This window comes from Peromyscus eremicus, chromosome 8a (assembly GCF_949786415.1).
Source record: "Peromyscus eremicus chromosome 8a, PerEre_H2_v1, whole genome shotgun sequence".
In the NCBI taxonomy this organism is placed as follows: Eukaryota; Metazoa; Chordata; class Mammalia; order Rodentia; family Cricetidae; genus Peromyscus; species Peromyscus eremicus.
Genome location: NC_081423.1, coordinates 1,562,537 through 1,587,808, shown reverse-complemented (window position 1 = coordinate 1,587,808; position 25,272 = coordinate 1,562,537). Strand labels below are relative to the sequence as shown.

The window sequence follows — 25,272 nt, the reverse complement described above, 5'->3', positions numbered from 1 at the left end:
AATCCTCTTGGGTCCTCCCCCCCCATATAGCTTTTATCTGTTTCCTATAAATATGTTCATCATTTCTCTTTGTAGATACAAGCAAATGCCAGTGGGCTGTAATATTTCTTTATATAAAGTACAGTGCACTATGTAGCCTGTCTTGCCCTGGCTCTCCATTAGTTACTTAGTTTATATGCTCTTGAGAGTGTTTGATGTTAGCACTTAGTAAGTGTGTAGTGCTCATTTACAGAAAACACTTTATTTTAAAGATTGTATTCATTTTTATTTTATGTGTGTGAGTGTTCGCTTGTATGTATGTCTGTGTACCACATGCATGCAGTGGCCTTAGAGGGCAGAGAGGGTGTTGGATTCCCCGAGATAGGAGTTACAGGTGGTTGTGAGCCACCATGTGGGTGCTGGGAATCAAACCTGGGTCCTCTGCAAGAGCAGCCAGTGCTCTAACTTCAGAGCCACTGGTGTCATCAGCCCCAGAAAACATCTTTAAATAGCTCTAGGCGTCTGTTCTGTCCTGGGTCTGCTTAGCTAGCTCCATTTTGTCTTCAGTGTTACAGACCTTCCTTGCCATGGTAATGTCCTCCCAGAAGTGGGGTTGCTGGGTTAGTGGGCTGTGTGTTTTAATTTTCATAAATACTTTGTTCATAAGTTGCACCATTTTGAACTTACACAGGTGTGCTTGTCCTCAGGTTTTGTGGAGGGTTGATTCCAAGACTCCTGTGTAGATGATGAAATCCAGGTTTGCTTGTGCCTTAATTTGAGATAGTGTTTACATGTAACACATAAACATACTCCACAGGCTGTGAAATAATCTGTGGATTACATGCTATGCTACATAGTTTTATATCAACTTGACACAAGCTAAAGTCATCTGAGAGGTGGGAACTGCAAATGAGAAAATGCCTTCACAAGATCTGGTTACAGGCAAGACTACAGGGCATTATCTTGATTAGGGATTGATTTGAGAAGGCCCCCCACCCCTGGGCTGGTGGTCCTCGGTTCTATAAGAAAGCAGGCTAAACAAGCCATGGGGAGCAAGCCAGTAAGCAGCACCTCTCCATGGCCTCCACATCAGCTCCTGCCTCCATGTTCCTGTCCTGTTTGAGTTCCTGTCCTGACTTCCTTCAGTGATGAACAGTGATGTGGCAGTGTAAGCCCAATAAACCCTCTCCTCCCCAACTTGCTTTGGTCATGGTGTTTGATCACAGCAATAGCAACCCTAAGACACATACACAGCCCAATTCAGTGCGTGCCATGTCACTCTTTTTTTGGGACTGTGCATGTAGAAGTCAGAGGACAACCTTGGGTATCAGTCTTCACCTTCTACCTTGACTCTCCAGCCCCATTAAAGAAAAAAAAAAAAAGGATATTCTTAAAAAACAATCTATTTATGTCTGTAGGTGTTTTGCGTGAATGTGTATCTGCGCTCAGGGTCAGCCAGTGTCTATGGAGGCCGGAAGATGTTGTGTCCCCTGGGACTAGAGTGATAGATAATTGTGAGCCACCATGCAGGTGCTGGGAATTGAAGCCAGATCTTCTGGAAGAGCAGCCAGTGCTCTAGCTCCACATGTTTTCTTTAAGGTTTGCATGGTTTCTGTCAGTCTTCCATAGAGCCTGAATTTGGATGTACTAAGAAGGGTCCTCATTTCTGTTTCTTAAGTCTGTGGGTTTACTTCTACACTTCAGTCTTTGGTCCAAGATTTAGTCTGGTGTTTTGGGGGTCACAGACTCAGTTCCATCTCTGCAAGTATCCACTGTACTCTAGTGCCTTTGCCCCAGAGCCTGCTGGGAACTTAGTGCTGGCTGCTGTGTATATGTGTTAGGCACATCTTTGCACTTTGTGTCCTACTTTTCTAGGGGAAAATAAAAGAAGTAAAATTGCATTAAAGAAATAACTCAAAAGTCTGTTTAGCTTTTTCCAAGCCTGGATTGCCTCATCTGTAAAAGGAGGAAGGGGCAAACTTACGTCTAAGTATGCACAACCTCTGCCTTCTCTCATTCTGTTTCCTACTCTTATTGACATTTTTAAAAGAGAAAAGCCACAGGAATGTTAGAGTTCAAGTTAGAATTAAGATCTTAGTCTATGCAGGGTCATCACCATTTTGTTGTTGTTGTTTTTCCAATTATTTTGCTGCAGTGGTGATGTAGCCCAGGGTCTTTTTTTGCTAGGAAAGCACTCTACCACTGAGCTAACAGTTCCAGCTTCTTTCTCTTTTTCTTGTTAAATTTTGGGGTTGAGGCTCACTGATTTTCTCAAGCTGGTCTTGAATTCACTGTGTAATTCAGTCAAGCATTGTACTTGTAATCCTCCTGCCTCAGCTTCCCCACCACCTGGGATTACAGGCCTGCCCTAGTACAATCACTAATCAATTTGAGAATAGAGAATGAGGCTTGGTCTGGCATTCAAGGCTTTCTTCTTGCTTCCTGGCCTCTCACTACTTAATCCTCTCTTGCAAACACCCTGGCCATGATGCTGGTAGGCATTTCCCAAAGGCCTTGGGTTTCTAGAATACCATCCAGAATGTCCTGTTGCCTCATGCTGCCAGTCAGGCGTGGCATTCAGTAAAAACGTCACATCCAGCAGCTTGTTCAGCTGGTGATTTGTACCTCAGTTAGTTGGAAACTGAAGAGAGACCATGTTCCTCCTATGAAGAACACCTAGAACCCATGCAAATACCTGGTAGAGGCAAACTAGACAATGGTAGACAAAGGAAGGAAGAATCGACTCTGGTCTTCCTTTTTGTCTTGCAAGTCAGGTAGCTCATCCCACCTGTTATACTCTTAGCACTTTGGGGACAGTCATAGGAAGCATAACAGACATTAGAGAGATGTAATGAGAGGCTGATTTCTCTTTACAAGGAGCTATAATAACAAAAGCATGAGTGTTTGTTCAACGTGTATGTTCAAGAGCCGCCAAGGAGTCGATGGCTGGGTCATCCAATGTGAACCTCGTGTCTGTAGTTGGATGCTGTTGGTAGACACACAGAAAATAGGCCCAGAGGTGTGATGGCTGACTGAGGATAGCCTGATTGGTGCAGGTGGTCTGAACACCATGCCCAGCTCTTAGCCAGAGGCAGAGTACCCGTTATCTGTGGGTCCCTGAAGGGTTTAGATGTTTTCCCTTCACGGTCAGGGTCCGCTTTTTGGTGACCTCAGTGCTCTGGCTTGTCTGTAATTACCTGCTGGCATGTGATAGGTGGTCAAGAAAAGTAATTTCTACTTCTTTTTTCAGGTTCATAATAAAGGTGCTAAGGAAGATAATGTAAGACAGGAAAATAAATATTTTTATTGAGGTAAGTCTTTTTTATGATTTTAAAACAATTTCTTTTTAAGACATAAATTCTTCACAACTACCTTTCCTCTAATGTAAGGGATGGTTGTCTTATGAGTGTTTGAGGTTATGGAATCTAGAGGTGGTGAGGTGTGCAGAGGCTACATTTTAAATTTGTGCCATCTTGGGGAGAGAGAGAGAAAGACACGCACACGCACACATACGGAGGGAGAGTGCATGTGTAGAGGTCAGAGGACAACTTTGGGGAGTTGATTCTTTCCTTCCGTTATCGGATCTGGATCAAACTTAGGTGCCTAGGCTTTTGGGGCATGTTCTTCCCCAGCTGAGCCGTCTTGTCAACCCTAACAACTCCTTATAATAAATAGTGCACAGGTAAGCTGAGGTGGACTTGATAGGCAGTAGTAGGTCCTGAATGAAGGAGACTCTCCTGTGCCTCCTCTGACACTCCCTCTGGTGTCTTACTGGGAATAATAGTATAATCCCCCTACATTTCCTTAAGATTCTGCAGTTCTTGGTTCTGGAATTCCTTTTCTGTGGTAGTATAGTTGTTTATACAGCCCTTTTGTTTTACTGGTGAGAATGCCTTGAAACCCCAGTTCCAAGTTACTTGTGGGAAGTGAGTAGTGAATGGAAATCTTAATTCAGACTCAGTTGCATTGGTGAAATGCACTGTAAGCTGATCTCAAGACTTTCTCACACGGTGACTGGTTCAAATTCGGTGTCTCTAGCAGCTTCCTCCCATTGCAGGCAGTTTTGAGTTTAAACTGGCAGACTCGGTGGTCACTGGATAAAGTTGGGCAGAGGGGGAGGTTGAGTCTGAGCATTCAGGGTGTGTGACTGTCAACTTTCTAAATGAAACTGTCTTGCAGTGATGGAGGTAAGAAGTAGTTGGAAGATTTCCTGTGTCCGGTCTGCTGGTGATTGGGACAAATCTCTCCCACTTGCGTCCCCCAAGTAAACACACAGAGGCTTATTAATTATAACTACATGGCCATGGCTCAAGCCTTTTGCTAGCTAGCTCTTATATCTTAAATTAGCCCAGAACTATTAATCTATGTATCACCACATGTTCCGTGGCTTTATCTGTGTCCCATTACCTGTTGCTCCATGGGCAGCTTGCTAGTGTCTCTCCCTGCCTTCTTCCTGTCTCTCTCTTTGAATTTCCTGCCTGCCTCTAAGCTGCCTTGCCATAGGCCAGACGGCTTTATTTATTAACCAATCAGAGTAACACATATTTGCAGTATACAGAAAGACATTCCCCCATCAGTAAGACTGAACTTGTAGGAAGGAGTCAAACTGAGCTGTGTAGTGGAAACAGGAGGTTCCCGGAATCAGTCTGATTTATTCTCTCCTTGTACTTTTAGGCTAAAGGTCGAACTTTGGATGTGGTCGGGGGCGAGGAAAGCAGTAGCCACAAGCTGTTTACTAAGCTCCACATCCCTCAGCTCTGTGTCCCATACTCCCTGAAAAATTGGCTTCCTTGTCAGCCCTGAAAGCTGTGCCTTGTGTGTGGTGTGATGGAAATCTCTCTGGAGCTAGGCAGAAGAAAGATGCCACTATGGAGCCTGGTTGCTGATTTGACATCTGAGTATACAGTGTGAACCAGCCTTCCCCTTTAGCATAGACACAGCTCCACACAAGCTCTTCTTCCTCCTGTGTCTTCAGAGAAGGGAAGGTGAAAGTTAAGTGTGTATGTTAAACCCAGTAAATTTCATCTTGATTGCCTTTCAGTCGATTCTAATGTGACAGAATTTTTCAGTCTGAGCTTGTTCTAGCAGCCTTCAGTCAAATGAGAATTGCTGTCAGGGGAAAGGGTACCCTCCCACACCTCTCCCTGAGTGCTTGAAGCCATCCCACTTCCTCTTTCTTTTACCTTCAGAACTGACTGCTGACACTTGGGAATTATAATCAGATTGCATCAGTCTTATGGAAAGGTTACCAATTACTGTTCTGCACAATATGCACTTCAAATGTCTTGGTTCAGTGCTTTTAAATTCCTGCTAGGTGAATGAAGGCTTTGTGTCACACCCTGATTTAATACATTTGATGAGAGACTTTATTGATGGCTTCTTGTCTTCAGTTCTATGGCGGGGGCTGGATGGAGGAGGGAGATTACTTAGTATGAAGTCTTCGAGGGGTCTTTTGGCGGTTGTTCATGAAGCTGGATTCTGGAAGAAGCGTGGCTGGTTCAGTGATTGGGACTGAGGATAAGCCCTGTCTGGTGTGTCACATGGAGCTGTGAGCAGGAAGAAGTTTCCTTGTGGTGCATTCTTGAGTACTGTGCCCTGCTTTCCTGACCTCATTTTGTTCATTGAGTTTCTGATAGAAGGGCACAGTGAGATTGCGGAATATGTCCTTGTAGGTTTTAAAATGCATGGCTCAGATCCTTTCTTTGGTCCCAGATCCATCTGTCTGTGTGTCTGTGCATGTCCACAGAGGATGTGGGTATTGTGTTAGGGATGATGTTGTAGACTGCAGTTTTGAACAGAGGGACAGTCAAGCTGTGTCGCCCTCCCAGTGCTGTTTTCTCTTGATTTCCTGCATCTTTAGCCATTGCCTGACGAAGTCTCTTGGCTGGCCAGGGTGTCTGGCTATGTTCAATACATCATAGTCTTGTTTAATTTAGCAACGCTCTGAGGTGAAAGGCTCCTGACAGCCAAGTACAAACAGACCTTCTGCAGGATGTTGATGAAGTCAGAGGAGAGAATGCTCATTTCCCTCATTCTGTGCCAGTCAAGAGGCTGGCAGATTTTTCTCTTTGTGTGGCAGAGGGCTTGGACTTGTTGAGCAGTGGGAGTGAGCTGTGTGTTGGAGAACCCTTTTCCTTGTGCAGTCTTACGTTGGTTCCATCCTATACCTGCTGGCTGATTGCGTTGTATGCTCTTTTGTTCTTGGCTCCGTTTACCTTGGATTTCATTTTGTGGTTGGTCACAATGGGGATTTATTGGTAGGAAAATCAATCCTTTCTTCATTTGAACAGACTATGTGTTCTTAAGACAGATTATCCTGTTGCAGCAGATTCAAGCAGGCCCCTGAGCAGGGGCACTATGCTATGCCTCTGTGCCATTATTTCTTAAAGTAATAGTTTTACTCATACTTAGTTCATATACTGCAAGGTTCATAAAGGGGTTTTTAGTGTTTTCACAGAGTTCTACACCAGTCACTACTGTCTAAGTCCAGCATACTGTGAGCACTCCATGAAGAAATGCCAGCCCTCCAGTCACTTCCCACTCATCATCCCATTCTTGATAGCACTAATTGTTGTCGTCATAGATTTGGCTATGCTGGATGTGTCATGTAAGTGTAGTCATTCAGTATGTGGCCCTTTTAGTTAGGGTTTCAGTTACTGTGATAAAACACCATGCCTGTAAACAACTAGGCAAGGAAAGGATTTCTTTCAGTTTTAAACTCTTGGGTCACACACCTTGACTCAGGGAAGTCAAGGCAGGTACTCAGGACAGGAACCTGGAGCTCATGGAAAGGGGTGCTGCTTATTGGCTTGCTCTTCATGGCTTACTCAGCCTGCTTTCTTATAAAACCCAGGACCCACCAGCCCAATAGGTGACCCTGCCCACAGAGAGCTGAGCCCTCCTTCATCAATCATTAATCAAGAAAATATATAGTAGGCTTGCCCACAGGCCAGTGTAGTGGAGCATTTTCTCAATTGAAGTTCCTTCTTTTTATATGACTCTGGCTTATGTGAAGTTGACATAAAACTGTCCAGCACAGCATGTTACTGAGGTTCATTTACATTGTAGCAGATATCAGAGCCTCATTTTTACTTCAGTGTATTCAGTTGTGTGGATATACGTTATTTTATTTATCAGTTGGTAGACATTGGGGTGCTTTCTACTTCTTGGCTTTTACAAATAGTGCTTTTGTGAACTTCTTTTTTTGTTATGTTTTGTTTTGTTTTGGTAGTGGCTTTTAATTTGTGTATTGGGGCAGGGAGTGGAGGTGCACAGAATGGGCTCAGACTCTAAAGCTAGGTGGGGACAAGAATGTCATTATCTCCAGTGATTGTTTCTTCTGGTCCTTGCTGCTGGGTGTGCTGTGCACAGTGGACCTGCCATCCATGGCATGTTTAAGCTATGTGCATAGGGCACCCCACTAACACTCTACTCTTTGACCAGTTGTAAGTTTCTGCATTAACCACCATCTACTGCACAAAGAAACTTCGTTGATGAATCCTGAGAGCTGCACTAATGTTTGGGAAAGAGACGTGAATTCAGAGAGGTTTGCTGCTGTGTCCATTTAGCAGAATAAGAGTAGTAGGTTTAGTGAAGTGCCCAGCCACAAATGGAGCATCTGTATCATCTCCTCCTCACAGGGGCAAGGAGCATCACAGACGAGCGGGCAGAAAAATTGTAAGAGCCAGAGGTTAGGGAGGCCCAGAGCAAAGCTGTCTTCCGGGTATGACAGGACTCACAAGCTCACAGCACCTGGGGTTGCCTACACAAGAACAAGCCAGTCAACATTTTAGCATGGAGTGGGGTTCACGATCCTGCCCTCCCAACTGAAGGGCTGTGGATAGTTGATGGTTTCTGGGGAGGAGAGAGTCAGGTTTTTTTAAGGGTGTGTCTCCTGGTAGTGCAGTCACTTGTAACCCCCACACTAGGAGGATATGGACAACACAGATTGGAGTCTGGCTCATAAAAACAGAAAAAGAGGACTAGAGGTTGTAGGAAGTAGGAAGGTGAGGGTGAGGTTAAGGGGAGGAGTTGAATGAATGTGATCAAAATACACTGTATCTAGTTACCAAATAAAAAATAAAATAGTATACTAAAATGGCTTTTCAGTGTAGTCATAGTCAAGTGTAGATTTAGATGCGATGCTTTGATGCCCAGGAATAAGCCCAAAGCAAGCCACTTGGCTTCAGTTTCCTCATGCTTATAGGAATGAAAGCATCCTCCTAGTAATGGGTTCAGCATGTGAGGTGGTGGTCTGAGCTCAGGCCCCTGCTCCAAGGTGCTCAGGGCACAACGCTCTCTGTAGAGTGCCACTTTGGTTGGCTGGGGAAAGAGTGTTGGTTGTGGGAGTTAGATGTGTCCTGTTCTGGAGTTCACATTTTGTCCTTAGCAGTAGGTAGGGGCATCGAGGTATCTACAGAGGACAAAGGATGACACTGTTATTGTAGTTCCAGTATGCTAGGGCCCAGGTGTGAGGATAACAATTGGGCTTTGTGTTGCTGTACCTGAGAGCTGGTGAGGACCAGAGCTGGGTGCTGAGGGGGTGCAGTGGAGAGACAGAGGTGGAAAGCACGGGAGGAGTTAGTCAGGATGCCGGGCTGCACGCGAACAGGAAGCTCACACATACTGTTGCAAGTAAGAGAATTCTTTGGAAAATCCCTGGAGAAGGGCACACAAGTAACAGTGCTGCAGAGACCAGTGGGACTGCAGGCACCCTGCAGATTAGCATTGCGGGCCTGGTCCCTGGGCAGGCAGGGGGAGAGTGAAGGAGCCTCCTCCCAGCCGTCCCTCTAGGAGTCACAGTGACACTCCAGCCTTGAGTTTTGTGCCATCTCTGCTGGAGCCCTCTGCTGTCATCACTGAGTTCTCACAGAAAGTTCACCTGTGCGCATCATTCTGGGAATGTGAGGCGGCCCAGGATCTGAAATGAAGGGGGAGGTCAGGGGCACCTCACAAGTTTGTGGCTTTGGGAACCATTCTGCCCAAGAGTAAGGAGGTTCAGGTTGGGCAGAGCAGAAGGTCGGAAGTCAGCTGAAGAGTTTTAGACTGGTAGTCTGGTATCACGCTGCTGGGGATAACGTTTAAGTATTTAAGGATTGATTTGGCTTCCTTCACTGCTAAAAGCTAGGGATTGTTCTCTTCGCTGTGCCTCTAGAGCCTGTATAACTTGCCTCATAACTGGTGTTCGAAGCAGGTGTTTGGGTGGATGCTCTCTTGGATGGGGAGTTACTACATCAGGCCAGGTAGTTGAAAAGCTTTGACTAAGGGACATTTCTAGTTCAGATACTCTGTAGTCTGTGATTTCCATGTTCAAGTAATATTATTGTGCCTATTTCTTCCTTTCTGTTTTTCATTCTTTCTTATTCCACCTGACAGTTAATGCTGTTTAATTACATGTTGACAGCCCTGTCAATAAATTAAAAAACCTTTTTTTTTTTTCTAAAATTAGACTTAGGGAATAAAGATGATAAAGACGGAGAGACTTAAGAATAATTGAGCCCCATCTGACTTCAGATCTCTCCAGTAAATGCAAGATGTTTATGAAACACTTGGAGTGATATAGATTGTACTCAGAACACGTTCTCTAATCAGCCATGGAGCTATGAAGCAGGAGCTTAGCAACACAAGTGTTGCTGGGAGTGAGAGGCTGGAAGTTCACCTTCAGAGTAAGAGTTTTGTTCATGGCAAGGCAGACTTGAGGGTTTTTGTATTCCAAAAGCAGATGTTAGCTTAGTTTCACCTTTTATGTAACAATAAAATGAGTCACGGTTTCAAATCTTGGTACCTTGAAATCAGACTCCTTATTTCTGTCTCTTAATAACCACCAGATACTAGTCCACAAGTACAATTTGGCTTTTTTTTTTTTTTTAACTCTTTAATTTTGATGTGACTTTGTTTCCAACTCCATCTTCTCTCCATATCTAGGAAAACCAAACTATTGGTAGCTTGGGTGTGCTCCAATTTTTATTATTTAAGTTTTAGAAAAGCATACTTCTATTTATATATATTAGCAATATTATGTTCTTACTTGGACAAAGCAGGTTTTTTGTTTTGTGGTGTTGTTTAGTTTTTCCAGACAGGGTTTCTCTGTGTAGCCCTGGCTGTCCTGGAACTCTCTCTGTAGACCAGGGTGGCCTCAAACTCACAGAGATCCATCAGCCTCTGCTTCCCAAGTGCTGAGATTAATGGCATGTGCCACAACCACCCAGTGGGCAAAGTGTTTTTATGGAAAAAATACAATTGTGTTGCTTTTTAGGCTAAACACTCTTGTCTCACCACCCTACCAATGGCATGCTATTATTGGTATCTGCATGTTCAGCCATCAGTATCTATGACTGTTGTTTCCAAACATTCTGTGGGTAACAGAATCCAAGGATATGCAAGGCCCTTTGTGGTAGTTTGAATAGGTATGGCCCTCTAGACTGATGTGTTTGAATGCTTGGTCCATAAGGAGTAGCACTATTGGGAAGTGTGGCCCTGTTGGAGTAGTTGTAGCCTTGCTGGAGGAAGTGTGTCATTGTGAGGGCAGGTTTTGAAGTCTCCAAAAGGAACTCTCAGCTCCTTTTCCAGCATCATGTTTGCTGCATGCCTCTGTGCTTCCTGCCATGATGACAATGGACTGAACCTCTGAACTGTAAGCCAGTCTCAATTAAATGTTTTCCTTTAAGAGTTGCCTTGGTCATGTATGGGGGCCCAAATTACTCAAGGTCAGAGAATCTGAGCTTGCTTTACCTAGCAGGGCTGCATAATGGGATGATTTGGCCATGGGAATATTTATCAGGTGTTTTGAAGGGTCTACATTTGGCTGTACATTGTGCTTTGATCTTGCAGTGGGGGGGTCTTTTGCCTTTCCCCTGGGTAGTGGATAAAAGGCCCTTTGGAATAAACCTTGAGGCGACTGAGTATTGACCCAGGGCCCTTCTGAAGCTGTCCTGTGTTTTTCTTATCATCTCTTTTCTATCTTTCTATCATTTCCTCATTCCTCTCTCCTCCCCTCAAGAACCCTTGGAAAGGTGGCAGCTGCATTCCCACAGTCATGGTGTCTCTTCACAGCAATAGAAACCCTAAGACACTCATATAAATTGATGTAATGTTTACATATAACCTATACACATTCTTCTGTCTACTTTAAAGATCTGTTTTTAAATATGTGTATGGCAGGATATATGCATAAGAGTGCATGCCTGTGGAGGCCTAGGTACTCCCCAGGAGCTGGAGTTGCTGGCAATTGTAAGCTGCCCAGTGTGTGTGCTGGGAACTGAACTTAGGTCCTCTGCAACAGCAGCACACACACTTTCAAGTGCTGACCTATCTCTCCAGCTCCTTCTGTCTACTTTGATCGTCTCTAGCTCACTTATTGTGTCCAGTATAGTAATGTTGTACTGGACAGTTAGGGAAAGGAGGACACGTGCAGGGTAAAGCAGTGTTTTAAAGATACCTCCTGTATGCACTGTTGATCCCAGCTGCAGAACTGACGATAAAGAAGGCAGATTGCATTTTCAGTGTTGTTGCCTATTGCCTAGAGTCTTTTCTTTCTGCCATACAGTAGAGATGTGAGCTATTTTTATTTTGTTTTTTTTGTTTGTTTAATTGAATCTTTACTATTTTTTTAAATTTATTTTTTATTTTCAATACACCTCAACCCCTAGATCAACTCCACCTCCATTTCCCTTCAGAAAAGAGCTGGCCTCCCAAGGATAGGTTTTTTTTTTTTTCTTTTGGTTTTTTGTTTGTTTTTTAAAGAGCATTGATTAAATTTGGCTGCATATGCAGGTTCTTATCACATTATAATTTAATAGACATTTCTCTGCAAGAAGTCAAGTCACAGCCTTTTAAATTACTGTGAGGTATGTTGCTATAATTATATAAGAATAACTGATCTTTTTCATTTGAACTGTAGACAAATGCTTGTTCTGTCTGCGTCTGCTTCAGATGGATTAAGGCCTTGCATAGTCTGAATTTTCACAAAGCTACTCAAAGGCTTTGAGAAAACAGTCTATCCTACAATAACCCAGGCCAGGTGTGGTGACTCAGGACTCACACCTCTAATCCCAGCACTCAGAGGTAGGGTTACTGTGAGTTCTAGGCTAGCCTAGGTTACTAAGTGAGTTCCAGGCCAGCAGAGCTACAGAGTGAGACTGTGAGCTGGGGATGCCCACTGTCTCAAGCAGTTGCAGCATAAACACAAGCGCATAAGTGTGGATCCCCAGAAGCCACAAAAGCTGGGCAGACTTGGTGGCCTCTTGTAATCTGAGCACTCTGGAGGCTCAGACGGGCACACTGGTGAGTGAGACGGGCTGATCAGGGAGCGCTGGGTTTCAGCTGAAAGAATACATTGCCTTAAGAAATAAAATAGAAAGTGATTGAGCACCAGATGTTAATTGGGCCTACACACGTGCGCACATCTGATACACTTGAATGCATGCATACACATGTAAACATGCATTCATGCATGCACTATACATACAGGTAAAAATTTTAAATTTTTTAAAAGCATAAATAAATAAAGGTGTGGAGTTTGCTACATAGGTTAAGTAATCATGTAGGAAGTTCCTGTTCCAGGGTCTCAGACCTTTACATAGAACATCACACTTTAAATCAGTTATCAAACAGTAGTGGAAGACTGTTGATTTGAGGAGATACCCTTACCAGCTCCTGCAAAAAGTAACTAAAGTGTACCTGCTACACTACAGCTTATTCTGTTTTCCAAAGTGATATTATTCCTTAGGAAGTAGTTAGTGTTGATCTTTACTGATTAACTTTTCAAAAGTGGTGCCATTTAAACAGAATCCACAGCCCCAATGTTGTGATGAGTAAACAGCTGTTATCAAGACGTGCTAAGCACAGGCTTTGCTGAAAAGAGCCTCAGCTTGCCAGGGCTGCTCCTCTGTTGGATACACTGTTTACAGTAGGACCACTTTTCACACACTCTTGACATTCATTAAGTTTTGAATTTGCTTTATTTTACTTTACTTGTATATTATTATGTAGGTGATATCAAGAGCAGTTTTGTGTGTGTATGTATGTATACATGTGCATGCATTCATGTGCCATGGTGGATGTGTAGAGGTTGGAGAACTACTTTGTGGAGTCAGTTCTCCCCTTCCACCTTCTGGGGATTCAACTCAGGTCATGTGTATTAGTCAGGGTTCTCCAGAGGGAAGCAGTGGGATGAATAATTACGTTATTATTATATTTATTATATATAAAAGAATTTATTAAGTCAGCTTCTGTTAAAATTGTAGCATTTGTCTCACAGCTGAGAAACTGAGAACCTGGTAATTTCTTGGTCCTTGAGGCGGGGGTACTTCAGCAGTTAGAGTCATACCACAGTAGTAGTAGTCTCTCACTGGAGAGGCCAACAACCCAGTGGTTAGCTGGTCAGGTCATAGGGCTGGGTGCTTCGGTCTGGCCTCCAAGGCTGGAAGATTCCTGATTGCCCCTCATCCTCAGCCCACAATGGAAATCTGGGAACTCCAGACTGTTGAAGGAAGCAGCAGCAGCATTAGCAAAAAATCACCTGGGTGGCTAGAGCAGGCCACATGAGAAGAGGGCTGCTGGTTTCCCTCTGCCATAACCTTTTTACCTTGGCTACCACAGTGTGCCAGCCACAGTTGGTGTGGGTCTCCCATACCAACAAAAGTAATTAGGACACTTCTTCAGGTGAGGCTCCCTACTCAGGTACTTCTAATTTGAGACAAGTTGACATCAAAACCAACCACAATCTCATGCCATTTTGCCAGCCCTGTTTTTTTTTGGTTTTGTTTTGTTTTTTGTTTTGCTGTTGGACAGAACATACATAATGGAAGAGTGGCAGATCCAAATGATGTGTACCTGTGGAGATGAGTCAGAAAGACTTGAGGGAGAAATCATTGAGTGCACTCTGCTAAAGTGCACATAGAAGTTGAGCTGAGTGGCCGCACTTGGGAGGTAGAGGAAGGGGAGTCAGGACTTCAGTGCCTGTGTTTACAGAAGATCATGCTCCAAAAATACAAAAGGGAAAAGACAAGACAGGCTGTGTGCTGGCTAATCTTAGGTCAATTTGACACACAAACTAAAGTTATCTGAAAGGAAGGAACCTCAGTTGAGAAAAATGCCTCACTAAGACCCAGCTGTAAGGCATTTTCTTAATTAATGATTGATGAGGGAGGGCCCAGCCCATTGTGGGTGGTGGCACCATCCCTGGGCTAGTAGTCCTAGGTTCTGTAAGAAAGCAGATTGACAAAGCCACGAGGAGCAAGCCAGGAAGCAGCACTCCTCCATGGCCTGGCTCCAGGTTCCTGCCCTCCCTGCATGAGTTCTTGCCCTGACTTCCTTTGATGATGAATGGCAGTGTGGAAGTGTAAGCCAAATAAACCCTTTCCTCCCCAAGTTACTTTAGTCATGATGTTTCATCCATCGCAGCAATAGAAATCCTAACAGGCTACAACACCCATAAGAGGGAGTTGAGGAGAGGGAGGGAAGGAGGGTACACACACCATTTATAAACACACTTCTCAAGCATTCATGACAGGTGTGTTCATGCTGTCTGATTTCCTCATGGACAAAGGGACTGTTGAGGTCATTCTTGTTTCTGTCTAGTGAGGTCTGAATTTCAGTTTTTGTCTTATCTCAAAGATAGCAGAAGTCCTAAGAGGGTGGGGATTTTTGTGGCCTGCTAGCTCCTTTTCTGAGTGTATTATCTATGGAAAGCTCAGCCTGTAGCAGGTTAAGCAGGTGATAGATAAATGACACTGGTGGAGGTGCTGGTTACCACATGGAAAGGTAACAGTCACGTCAGAACCCAGTGGTAGGTTTTAGAGCTTTATTAGAAGGGAAAGGGGGGGGTGCCAGGCCTGGGGGGAGGGAGAGATGGCAGGAGTAGAGCAGAGAGCAGGGAGCAGAGAGAGAGGGTGGGGGTCCACATCTGGCTTTTTAAGGTGCAGATTGCGTGACCATGTAGTCGCCGGCATCCCCGATGATGTAAGACGCAAGACCCCGAGCTGCGCATGTACAGGACCTTAACATTCTAGACTTTTTGCTTATTATAAAAAAGTGAGTGAATAGGAATAGAGGCGTCGTTTCTATACCTAGAGGCGTCCGGAAAAACTGCTTCCAGCTGTCTTGGTGGGCATCAGTTGGCTCTTAGAGGGGTAGGGAAGGGGGCCTTCAGAGGTAGACAGGTGTTGTGGGATGATGGGCTGTCTGTTGTCCATTACTCTGGAGTCATGCATCCCTCTTGGCTTGGCACTCTGGCTGCCTTTGTGTCTGACAGGATGCTGGTGAGACAGAAAAAGCCTGAAGTAGATCTGACCTGTCCAGATGGATTTAAGCTGGTTTCTGGAGCTTGGGAAAAATTTTGAACATGTTAAGAAGCAGCTATGAGAAAATTGGTCACCATTGTAGTGTTTAGTACTCTGCTTATATTGGGTAGTGTTAATGAGAGAGACAGAGAGATTGGAACATGTTTTTAAGCTTTATCAGAGAAAGATTATTTTAAGGTACCTGTTTTCTTTACTAGTTTAGCATCCAGGAGACACAGGTGATCAATTGTTGAGAGCATTTAACAGTAATAGATGGTTATATTAAAGTCTGTTTTTGTAGAGCCCAGATACTTTTGGTTCTGGGGGTGTAAATACCTTTTAGCTGTTACAGTTTCTTACTTGATGATCTGTGGACTCCAGTTCTGTGGTGGCCCTGTACCATTAGCTGAGCCGTTAATTAGAAGAGGGAACTGGGAAGAGAAAAGCTTGTGGGATGAGAACGCATGTTTTGGAATTAGGGACAAGGCAGAGACCAGGGTCCTGTCTGTGTCCCTGTGCATGAGGAAGAGAAGCACTTCTGACAGGTCTGGAGTGAGGCACATGGAGGGAGCAATGAAATGAAAGCTCCTACCTTAGCTGGAAAATCTTTTCCTATTAAGTAACTCTGAAAGTACAATTAAGTCTGGTGAGGTGGGTAAGGCTGTCCTCCCTACCCCGACAATAGGGAAACGAGGAGAGGTGAGACCCCAAAACTCCCAGGACTGGGTTAGTCACTCTGTTGTCCAGAAGGAAGGAAATGAATCGCTTTCATGCTGCGTTCTGGGTTCCCTGCAAGCGAGCCTGTGGCCAAGCCTAGAGGTCTGCTGGAGGTCTTAACTTGATGCTCCCATGTCCCTTGGTGCCTGGGTGCAGTCAGCTGACCGGTTGTCTTTCTAGGTAGCACTTTGAACAAGGCTTAATTGATGGCCTGGCCTGGCAGGGCATGCACTAGCCTGCGTGGCCTTTTTTTTTTTCCCCCTGCACTTAAAACAGGGACCCAGCAGCTTTTGGGAGCCAGCGTGTGCCAGCACTTGGCAATTCTGTTCTCGGGCTTTTTTCATCTCTCCCCTGGTATACCTTAAATACCACAGCTGAAACTTCTGCCTGTGGGGTCAGGAGCCTTGCTCTCCAGATGCTTAAGTTTTAGCCCTTATGTCAGGGAGCTCTGGGGGATAAGAGACCGATTTTACTCCATGTCTTGAATTTTTTTTATGTCTGCTAGCTTGAGGACAGCTTTTGGAAGACCCACCAGGAGGCAGGGTGTAAACTGATCATAAACTTATTTGCCTGCATCCTAGCCTGCTTTCAGACCCACCGGTCTGTGCTTCTCAGGGCAGCTTGAGAACAAGTGGGAGGAGTTAAGGTGAGTTAAAGCCCGCCCAATACCGGAGAGCGGAAAGCAGAAGTCAGATAGACAGAAGTGGTTGCACGTGGCAGGGAAAGAATCAGAAATGGGAGGGAGAAGGGTTCAGAGCTTCGGTAGAAAGCTTGGGGATAAGGTAACTCCTTTCCTTTGCCCGTTTGCTGGCAGAAGTTAGATAATTCCCGTGAAGTCATTATGCAGCCAGATTTACTGGTATCCACCCCTATGTCCCATGGCTGCAGCCAAGAGAGAAAAAATAAAAAATTAAAATAACAAACTGGGATCACGCTCCAATCTCATGCATCCCTGAGGTAGGAGAAGGATCTATGAATCAGCACAAGTTACTCCCACCTTCATCAAGAGAGGAGTAAGGGCTGGAAGTGTACGCAGCACATGGACCCCCCTGGGGGTCCAACAGCATTGATTTCCTCGTCAAGAGAGACAATGAATCAATGAATCGGAGCCAGCGCAGCCTAAGAAACCCCCCAGGGGGTGGGGGGCGGGTCCAGCGCGAGTAATATAACTCAGGCTGCAGATGCGGGAAACGGTAGTGGGGGACTCACCAATTGCATGTGTGGTGGAGGGAGATGTGGCGGTGGTCGCAAGCATACTCCTGACGCAGTACCGTGGTGGCGCAGGTCCTCCATTAGGTTTCAGACAATGTTCAGCCCCGGATGCTGAGTGTGCAGAATTTTCTATCCAAGTCACGGCAGCCAAATGATAGATAAATGGCGCTGGTGGCGATGCTGGTTACCGTGTGGAAAGGTCACGGTTACAACAGAACCCAGTGGTAGTTTTTAGAGCTTTATTAGAAGGGAAGTGGGGAGGAGAGAGAGGGGCTCCAGGCCTGCAGGGGAGGGAGAGATGGCGGGAGCAGAGAGCAGGGAGCAGAGAGAGAGGGTGGGGGTCCACATCCGGCTTTTTAAGGCGCAGATTGCGTGACCACATAGTTGCCAGTGCACCCTGATGACATAAGACGCGCATGTACAGGATCCTAACAGCAGGGGTTTCACTCTAGAACCTGGCTGCTGACCCTGAAGCACCACTCAAAGCCACTGTGCTGTGTCATGTAGAGAGTGGAAGAATGACTGGGAGGTATTCTGTAACACGAATTGCTAAACAGACTTATTAATAAAAAACAAAAAAACCAGAGCCCGATGTTGGGGTGAAAGCTGAGCGATCAGAGGAGTAAAACAAGCCACAGCCACAACTTACTGCTAGGAAATCCTCAGCCCAAGAGAGAGCTACTTCCTGTATACTCACGCCTATATACCTTTCTGTGCCCTGCCATCTTCCTCTCTGCTCAGCTATATCACTTCCTGTCTGTCTGTACAGACCTCCAGACCTCTATGGTTAACAAGTGCTGGGATTAAAGGTGTGTGCCATCATGCCTGGCTCTGGTCCCAGTGTGGCCTTGAACTCACAGAGATCCAGATGAAATTCTGTCTCCTGAATGCTAGATTTAAAGGCATGTGCTACCACTGCCTGACCTCTGTGTTTAATATAGTGGTTGGCTTTTCCTCTGATCCCCAGGCAAACTTTATTTGTTAGAGCACAAATAAAATATCACCACATTTCCCCTTTTTTTGTCTAAAATAAATAAAAAGTTATAACTAATATAAGAAAAACTATATATAGTAAGTACAATAACTATATACAATATATACAGGCAATAAATACATCAACATGTCTAGTCCATTTGCATTTGACAAATTCAGCGAAAATATTACATTATCTATCCTATTTTGGTGAGTCTAAAATGTACCTAATTCACTTTCCATCCTAACTTGTATTACCAACCAAAAACTATCCTTTGCTGTCTTTCAAACTTACACACTTTACACCTCTTTAATGAGTTTCTTTTCTGAATTTGTTAACAAAGAAAACTATATAACTATCTAATCTTTAACACCCTCAGAGACCCAAGAAGGAAATAATATTAATATCTGGCTCTGGATTTTTATTAATAAGACTGTTTAGCAATTTGTGTTACATTATTCAATATGTATCTTGTTACAGCTTTCCACGAATTATATACTTATAAGCACTGATAACATTTAACATCATAATTGTCATAATTTAAAGCTACTTTAAGCATGATAAGAAGTAACATTACTGCTAAGAAAGGCATTCCATTGATGTAGAATAAGTATGTTGGGGTGGAGGCCAGAGGGTGACATCAGATATCATCCACCTTACGTTTTGAGACAGGGTCCTTCACTGAACCTAGGTCTTGCTGATGTGGCTAGATTGGCTGGCTATAGAGTGTGCTTCTATGTCCCACTCTTAAAAAATTATTTTGTGTGTATCTGATATGCCTGAGTGTATGTTTGTGCACCATGTGAGTGTAGGAACCTGTGGAAGCCAGAAGAGGGCATCAGATCCTCTGGAACTGGAGCTACAGTTGCTTGTGACCCAGATCGCTGCAAGAGCAGTGAGCGCTCTTAACCACTGAGCCATCCCTCCAGGTCCATGCCCAGCTGATTGGGGGTATAGGGAGATAGTGGAAGTACTGGAGAATCAAAGTCAGGGCCTCATGCTTCTACAACAAACACTTTATCCATTGAGCCATTTACCAGAAAGACCTGGCTCACTGCATAAATATAGTAGCACAGGCTATATACTTTGAGCTACTCAGAATATAAAGTGGTGTATGCAGCTAGCTCTGTCATTGTATTTCATCTCTTCTGCACTAAGACAGACCTTTCGATTAAGGCAAATTAAAGAATATTGACCCCATTGAGAATAATTAAATGGTAGGTACATGGTGAGATGTGCTTACACCTGGCCTGGGAGACTCCCTATTGCATAGTATTGGAGCTGATCTGTTACCTGTCCTCTGAGCTCTGTGGCTGTGACACAGTCACTATTATCTGACTGTTCCCTAGCGTAGTGAGGATGATGAGGACTACTGTGTACGAAGTGCCAAATGATTAGTAACTGGCGGAAGATGTTGGGCCATGGCATGGAACAGTGTTCCCTCTCAAAGTAAAATGAAATACCAGGACTGTATTTGACAGTGGAGACATCATGTGGAAGCACAGGTAACTCTGGAACTTAAGTGGCTCAAACCACAATAGGTGACTTCCCACCACAGTGATGGAAGACAGGACAACATAAGTGAAAGTCTAAATCTGTCAGATGTATGCTTCTGCTTTCTGGATAATTTATTTTCTTACTGTTTTACCTAATACAGAATGATTTTCATTCTTGAAATTCAGAAAAACAAAAACCAGAAAGTGAATTTCTGGGCAAAACTGGTGTGCTCGTCAGCTTTTGTTTGATGGATGCCACTGCTCTCTGGGAACGAGATTGTTTACAGGCTGTCACAGAGCCTGTATGTGCTCCAGGGTGCCATAGCTACTGGACACTCGGAGGTCAGCAGGGTGGGATGGGTCTGGCTTAGGCTGTGATGCTGTAGAACGTGCTGCAGGGAATGGTTCAGTCAGGCAGAATCCACTACAAGCTTACTGTTTGTAAAATCGTCCCTCTGAGAAGTTAGAAGGTGATGTTTTAGAGGCAGCTGAGAACCTTTCCCGGGGGCCTGAAGCTCATGCCAGTGGCACCCGCCTATCTCCAGGAAGAGATTCTTGGTGAGTCTGAGTCTCTTGAATGAGTTCAGTGGATTCTTTTAGAGAAAAAGTCAGAAACAGTATCACTACAAGGAATAGAGAAAGTCATTTTCAAATGGATGGTCAGCTGAAAGATGTGTGTCTCTTGGGTTTTACTGATGAATAAATAAAGCACACATATCTTCTGTATTATGCAGTTTCTATACTTGGTCCACAGCATAGAATTATCTAAAATAAGGAATAAAGAATGTTCTTAAGCCCAGTGTGGTGGCACACATCTATAATCCCAGCACTCAGGAGGCTACAAAGGTCAGCCTAGGCTTCATTATGAGTACCTGCCCAGCCAGGGCTGCACAGCAAGAGCCTGTCTCAAACCAGAAAATACACAAACACATCCCCCCAAAACAGAAAGGAAAAGCTATTATATGGAATATTATCTTTGCTATAATCTCTGAGAATTTACTTAAATTTCAGTTGTTATTAATAGTTATTTATTTTTATTATTTGTATTGTTTATTATATATTATTTATTTATATATTATTATTATTTATTAATAGACCTAATAAACCTTTAGGTCTAGTCCTTATTAGCTTTCCATGCTGCTTCCTATTCCAAGCTGGAAGGACCTCTTGGAGCCAGCCACCTCCATTAGAAGAATGGTCATACTGGGCTAGCTGAGTGCCTTTTCCCCACCTCCTTCCTCCGCTTGTGTGCTTAGTACACTATCTAAGTCCATCCACGAGAAGACACAAAGCAGCTTTGTAATGTGATCCTGGCCATGCTGCATGAAGTCCAGCTCTTCAACGATGCCAGACACAGAGGGCATGTACGGCGAGTGTTTACCTGAATTAATGAACTGCCTTAGGGCAGGGTGCAGTAGTAATGATTTCAGTGTCTAGTGACAGAGCAATCCATGCTCATGGTTGAGCTAAACATTCAGGCTCCCTTCAAAGCCAGTCAGCAGAATCCAGGGAGACCAGTTCGTTCACTTTTCCACCCAGTAGTCATTTACTTTTACAGTTGTGTTTATGTAGAGTAAAGGTCAGAGGGAAAGGTGTGTTGAAGGTGATCACATCAGTCACTTGGTTACAACGGGAGTTTCCTGTGCTGTTGAAAGAGCTGCAGAATTCAGGCAGACCCACCCTCCCTCCCTCCCTCCCTCCCTCCTTCCTTCCTCCCCTCTCTCCTACCCTCCCCTCCGTCCCCTCCCCTCCCCTCCCCTCCCCTTTCCTCCCCTTTTTCCCTTCCCTTCTTTTGTTTTGTTTTTTTGACAGGGTTTATGTGTAGCTGCGGCTAGTCTAGAACTTGCTGTGTAGACCAGGCTGGCCTCTGGGATTAAAGATGTGCCTCTCTTTATTTTTAATGGCAGTTGGTATCTGACAGGGCCTTGTGTGCTAGATAGGCACTCTCCACTGAGCTTTAGCCCCAGCTGCCCTACTTACTTTCTGTTTTTACTAGCCTGTGATAAAACACTGACCAAACCCAACTTGGGAGGAAAGGGTTCATTTAGCTTGTTTTCCCTGAGGGAAACCAGGGCAGGGGCTTAAGAGAGGAATGGAAGCAGAGCCACAGAGGAACACTGCTTACAGGCTTGCTTTTCAAGGCTTGCTTAGCCTGCCTTCTTATACAGCCCAGGACCACCTGAACAGGAGTGGCCACGCCCACCGTGGGCGGGGCCCTTCAACATCAATCAGTAGTCAGGAAATGTCCCACAGGCTTGCCCACTGTCTAGCCAGGTTACTTTAGTCTGTGTCGTGTTGACAACACTACCAAGCACACCAATCCATAATCTTTTAAAATTTACTTTTTTTTTTTTATTTTTAAAAGTAGTGATGGAGAGCCAGGCCGTGGTGGCGCACGCCTTTAATCCCAGCACTCGGGAGGCAGAGCCAGGCGGATCTCTATGAATTTGAGGCCAGCCTGGTCTACAGAGTGAGATCCAGGACAGGCACCAAAACTACACAGAAAAACCCTGTCTTGAAAAACCAAAAAAAAAAAAAAAAAAAAAGTAGTGATGGAGATTAAACCCAGGGTTTCAGTCAGTTCCAACACACTCGTATGCCCATGCACCATCAACAGATAAGGAGAACGAACGTATCCATCATCCCCCAAGGCTTTTTGTACTGCTCTATAATCCACCCCCATGGTCCTCTGTCCGTCTCCAGGCAACCACTGATGTCATTTCTGTGACTTTAGGTGAGTTAGTCGTCTCTGGATTCTATAACGGAATCCTGTTTGCTGCTTTCATGCAGTGTATCTCCTGAGATGTTTTGATGATGTTGATGCAGCAGTGTTTTTCCCGTCAGTGTTGTTGTGGTGTGTACATGTATAAGCTTTGTGGATCTGCTCACTGTTCCCGGCTGTTGGGATGTGTCTGTGTTTGGCTCTTACGAGTGAGTAGTGATCATCTGAACACTTGCACACTATCATACGCACTCATGACACCTGGGAGGGAAGTGTCGGGCCCTATGCTAGCCGTGGAAACAGCCAGACTGTTTCTGCAGTTGCTTGCTTTTACATTCTGACCACAGTGCATGGGAACTCAGACACTTCGGTCACTGCCTGCTAGGGCAGGTCGTCTTTCTCTTTCAGTCGTTCTAATACAGTAATCTCCCATTGTGGCTTTAACTCATATCTTCCCAATGGCCGAAGACTGAGCATATTCTTATGCTTGTTTGTCATTCTTTGATAAAGTATCATATATTTTACATGTTTAATTACTGAGTTGTTTTCGTAGTTTTGAAAGCTTTAGATACAGAATTTTTTTTTCTCCCCAAGACAGGGTTTCTCTGTGTAGCCCTGGCTGACCTGGAATTTGCTCTGTAGACCAGAGTGGCTTTGGCTTTGAACTCACCGAGATTTACCTGCCTCTGCCTCCTGAGTGCTGGGATTAAAGGTGTATGCCACCACCACCTGACTAGATATAGATTTTTAATCAGATTTATGATTTGAAATGTTCTGTTTCAGTGTGTGACTTGTCTTTTATATTCTCCTTGCAGTGTCTTGGAAAGAAGAGCTGTTCTGATTTCAGTGAAGTCAAGTTCAGCTGTTTGATCCATTAAGCTTTGTGCTTTTGGTGTCTCAGCTAGAAGTGATTACCAAATCCAAGGGTACAGAGGTTCCATCCTCCAGTTCCGTGGAGAAGTCTATAGTTTGAGGTGTTCCGTGCAGTTATAGGTAGTTTGGTTGGTTGAATGGTCTGTGGTGGTAGATTACTTCGTCTATATTAAGCAGATGCTCAACTACTGACTATAGCCCCAGCCCATAGTTAATATTTGTACATAGGGCAAAATGTGAATCAAAGTTCACATTTTTTTTGCATATAGATATTTAGCCGTTCCAGCACCTTTAAATGACCTATTAAAATGACCAGTTTCAGCCAGGCATGGTGGTGCATGCCTTTAATCTCAGCACTCCAGAGGCAGAGGCAAGAGGATCTCTGTGAGTTCAAGGTCAGCCTGATCTACAAAAGCAAGTTACAAGACAGCCAGAGCTGTTACACCGGAAAGCTCTGCCCTCCCCCCCCCCCCAAAAAAAAAAAACCTCTGTAACCCAGACTGGCCCCATATTTTTGGTAATCCTCTTGCCTCAGTCTTCAGAGTGTTCTTATTACAGGTCTGAGCCACCATATTCAACTTGATCTCCTTAGGTCAGGCTTAGTACCACATTGCCTTCCTTGTTGTGACTTCATAATCTCAGTCTTTCATGCTTCTTTAGGTTCTTCTGGGTCTTTTGCATATGCATCTAAGGTTTAGGTCAACTTCTATATTTATATAAAATGCCTTCTGGGATTGTAATTGAAATAATGAATCTGAAGATCACTTTGAAGAGAGCTCACTTAACATTGAATATTCTCTGAACTTACTACTCTCCATTTGTTTAGATTTTCTTTAGTTTCACTCAGCAGTCTTATAAAGTGTAAATATTAGACAGTTTTTTCAGATATTGTACTATATGTTTCACTTTCAGTGTAATTATAAATGATATTTTTTAGAATCTCAGTATATGGCTGCAAATTGCTAGCATAGAGATTCAATTCCATTCTCTATCCAGTTCTTACATCTGGCAACTTTGCTGAACTCACTTAGTAGCTTGCTTGTAGGTTTCATTTGAGTTTTTCTTTTCTGGCACTGGGGCTCAAACCTAGGACCTTGCTACACATCCAGCCCTTTTCTTGGCTTTTGTATAGACACAGTTGTAAGGTACTTTCCTCCTAGCCATTCTGCTGCTGACTACCATGTCTTTATGAAATCAGCTGTGCTTGTTTGCTGGAGTCAGTCACCATGGGATATTCCCTCCAGGGAGGAGGAATTAAGAGGGTCAGTAGACCCTCATCATTGGCCACTCCTGCCAGGCAATTGAATGTAACTACTATGCTTGCATGTAGCTTCTGGGTATTGGAGGGGCTGGAGTATGTAGGCTGCGGAAGACAAGGAAAAGGGGATTTCATCTATGTGGCTATGGGAAAACCATCATCCATGCTGGGTGCAGACCTTCCAGTCTGCTTTGGGGTCACCTGTCTGTTTCTGTCTGTAACTCTATCCCATGCTCTGTGAGTAAGCCCAATAAACTGATTGGTTTCTGGGGTGAACTTTGGTGGATTTGTACTTTGGTTTGTCATTGGAGTGAGTCTAAGGTTTCATATCTAACTTATCTCTTATCATAACTAAGGAAATTATAACTATCTAGTCTTCAATTACATCAAAGACCCCAGAAGGATATAATATTACCTGAGAAAAGGGAGAAGGACACAAGCAACTTTCGGGAGTCTTTCGAAAGTAGACAGAGACAGCTGGCAGCTTGGACAGTCATCCAAAGTTCCTCTGTAAAGTTGGGGCATCTATCTTCAGCCCACAGGCCTAAAGTCTCTCAGTCACTTCTCTTTGTGTCCTGTAGAATTTCTGGCAGTTTCCTCTGAGAAGCAGGAACCTGAAGGACCATTTTGCCAAACAAAGTTCATTGGTCACCTTCCTATGGGTCCTGCATGTCCAGTCAATCAAGCAGTCCAGTTTGAAAGAACAGTTTCTTGCCCAAATGGCTATTTTTGCCAAGAAGATAAACTCCATATAGAGTATC

General features: G+C 44.3%; 1 protein-coding gene across 3 annotated transcripts in view; it reads left to right on the top strand.

Annotated features, from left to right (window-relative positions):
• Mrtfb (myocardin related transcription factor B) overlaps positions 1-25,272 on the top strand; it is a 229,965-nt gene that overhangs the window by 70,731 nt on the left and 133,962 nt on the right. For 2 of the 3 annotated variants that reach the window (XM_059269962.1, XM_059269964.1), the window contains one exon: positions 3,230-3,290. The exons of the other annotated variant lie outside the window; for it this stretch is intronic. The gene's annotated coding sequence lies outside the window, so the exon portion shown is untranslated. The remainder of the gene's footprint in view (positions 1-3,229; positions 3,291-25,272) is intronic. 3 annotated transcript variants of the gene reach the window in all.